Below are 3,036 nucleotides of genomic sequence, written 5' to 3'. Positions count from 1 at the left end.
TGTGTTTCGCGCTTTTTTATCGACAAATTTTGTTCAGCGATGAGGCTCATTTCTGGTTGAATGGCTACGTAAATAAGCAAAATTGCCGCATTTGGGGTGAAGAGCAACCAGAAGCCGTTCAAGAACTGCCCATGCATCCCGAAAAATGCACTGTTTGGTGTGGTTTGTACGCTGGTGGAATCATTGGACCGTATTTTTCAAAGATGCTGTTGGACGCAACGTTACGGTGAATGGCGATCGCTATCGTTCGATGCTAACAAACTTTTTGTTGCCAAAAATGGAAGAACTGAACTTGGTTGACATGTGGTTTCAACAAGATGGCGCTACATGCCACACAGCTCGCGATTCTATGGCCATTTTGAGGGAAAACTTCGGAGAACAATTCATCTCAAGAAATGGACCCGTAAGTTGGCCACCAAGATCATGCGATTTAACGCCTTTAGACTATTTTTTGTGGGGCTACGTCAAGTCTAAAGTCTACAGAAATAAGCCAGCAACTATTCCAGCTTTGGAAGACAACATTTCCGAAGAAATTCGGGCTATTCCGGCCGAAATGCTCGAAAAAGTTGCCCAAAATTGGACTTTCCGAATGGACCACCTAAGACGCAGCCGCGGTCAACATTTAAATGAAATTATCTTCAAAAAGTAAATGTCATGAACCAATCTAACGTTTCAAATAAAGAACCGATGAGATTTTGCAACTTTTATGCGTTTTTTTTTTTAAAAAAGTTATCAAGCTCTTAAAAAATCACCCGATATATTGGCATAGATATTCAGCCCTATTCTGCATTTCTACTCGAATCGAAATTTTCTCCGATTGGCAACTTTGGTATTCTGCGTTTCGATTCAACTTCGAAAATTCCAATTCTATGTATTCTGCATTGCGATCGTAATTACGTTTTTGTACGTTGAAGTTTTGTTGGCGGAAAGCCGTTATATATTCATTTTCGTGCATTTGGATAAAATAATTTCCTCAAATATGTAAGTAAAACTTTAAGATTATAGTTGTAAAAGACATAATGGTAGTGTCCTTGGTTGTTTGTGCTTAAATGATATATTTTGATATGTTTGCAGGTCAAAAGTAACAACGGCAGAGCAATACGAAAAATTGTGTGATATGATGGCCACGAAAAGAGATATTGCGCACGGCTTCCAAAGCGACCGAAGGAAGAAGTACAGGAGTTTTGGGAGGAGGTTGCAAGGAATTTAAATGCACTTGGCCCACCAACAAAAGATTCCAATACATGGAGAAAGGTAAGGTATTACCTACAATTAATTTAAAAAAATTAAGTTAAATCTAACGTTTTCGTGCAGGTCTGGATTGACTGGAAATGCTACATGAAGCGAAAATTATCGCATAACAAAAAAGAAAGGATGAGCACCGGTGGAGGTCCTTGCCGTTTACAACGCATAAGCCCACTTGATGAAAAGGTGATAGCTTTGACGGGTTTGGAAACGGATGATATCCCTTCAACCAGTAGAGCTAGCAGCCAAAATAGAGAGGCGAGGGCAGACAAGCAGAGCACTTCTTCATTACTTAAGCAACAGATACAAATCAAAAAGAATTTTATGCAGAGATGAAAAAATTCAATGAAGCTGCCTTTGGTAAAATGGAAGAAGTTACTTCATATTTACGACACATGAATCGTTCTCTAGAAACTTTGGCGGAGACTGCAGTGAAGCAACCTGAAGAACAGAAGCGACACAATAGAATTAAGGAAGAGCTGGTGAAGGAAAAAGTAGAAATAAAAATGCAAATGCTAAGATTAGGTCCAAATTATAAGACGGATTCAAATTAGTCATTTTTTAATTGTTAGCCTTTTATTTATTTTACTATTATTCATTTATATAACGAGCTGTGAAATTAAATAAAAGCATTTACTTTTTTAATATAGGAGCTGTAAAATGCACTGAATGCAATTGTTTTTATTTAATAGAGTAATGTAGGGCATATTTTGAATAATGCATTGCTCTCCTCCTCAAGTAATATCGCTGCCGCTACTGATTCCATGTTAGTGTTTAAAAAAAACGCGATATAATTTCTTTATTTTAATAAACCAACAATAATTTGTGTATTTTTGCTTTGTTGTGTTTCATTTTTACACGTTTCAAGGCAAACAGCTGACTTCGAAAGAGCTACAGCTCTTCCTCTTCTTCTTTCAATCCAATCGTAACTCAGAATACCTATTTTCGATTCAGACGGAGCGTAGAGCGGGAACGTAATCGAAATGCAGAATAGGGCTGATTGATTATAGTGATAATAAAAGTGCAATGACTTTAAACCAAACACAATATATTGAATCTTTGGCTGCATAATATGATCTAAAAAATACCAAATTATATGATACTCCAATGGAAAATAATTTAAAACTAGAACAAGCTACAGAAGTAGATAAAGGTATTAAGTACAGGAACATTATAGGAGAACTATTATATATAAGCACAGGCACACGACCAAATGTAGTATATAGTGTCAATTATTTGAGTAGATACCAAAGTTGTTATAACCAAACTTATTACAAATATGCAATGAGAATCTTAAAATATTTGTATAAAACCAAAGATCTAAAGTTAACATACCATGATAATGTGGATACTGAAATATTGGATTGTATGGTAGATTCTGACTATGCAGGAGATAATGTAGACAGAAAATCTACAACTGGTTTTATTATAAGATTGATTGGAAATTTAATTTATTAGAAATCTCGCAAACAAAGTACAGTAACTAAATGTTCAACTTTTGCAGAATACACTGCTATTTCAGAGGCAGTAACAGAGGTACTTTTTATTCGAAACTTGTTAAGTGAATCATTTATCATGAAATTTTGTGATCCAATTAAATTGTATGAAGATAACTCAGGTGCAATTGCAATTGCTAAGTATGGCAACTTCACCAAAAATTCAAAGCACATTGAAGTGCAGTATCATTATATAAATGAGAACTATGAAAAGAAAATTATAGAGATTGTTAAAATTAATACAAAATTAAATTTAGCAGATATGTTAACTAAAAGTTTAGATAAGAAAACATTT

At 34.9% G+C, this 3,036-nt stretch overlaps 1 long non-coding RNA gene across 1 annotated transcript; it reads left to right on the top strand.

The window, feature by feature from the left end:
• The first annotated feature begins 240 nt into the window (after positions 1 to 240).
• LOC126765428 (uncharacterized) lies at positions 241 to 2,075 on the top strand. The gene is made up of 3 exons (XR_007668380.1): positions 241 to 981; positions 1,075 to 1,254; positions 1,315 to 2,075. It is a non-coding gene; the product is annotated as an uncharacterized LOC126765428 (long non-coding RNA).
• The last annotated feature ends 961 nt before the right edge of the window (positions 2,076 to 3,036 follow it).

This window comes from Bactrocera neohumeralis, unplaced genomic scaffold (genome assembly GCF_024586455.1).
Source record: "Bactrocera neohumeralis isolate Rockhampton unplaced genomic scaffold, APGP_CSIRO_Bneo_wtdbg2-racon-allhic-juicebox.fasta_v2 cluster10, whole genome shotgun sequence".
Lineage (NCBI taxonomy): Eukaryota > Metazoa > Arthropoda > Insecta > Diptera > Tephritidae > Bactrocera > Bactrocera neohumeralis.
The sequence above is the reverse complement of the archived record's forward strand: the minus strand, read 5'-3'. Positions and strand labels throughout refer to the sequence as shown.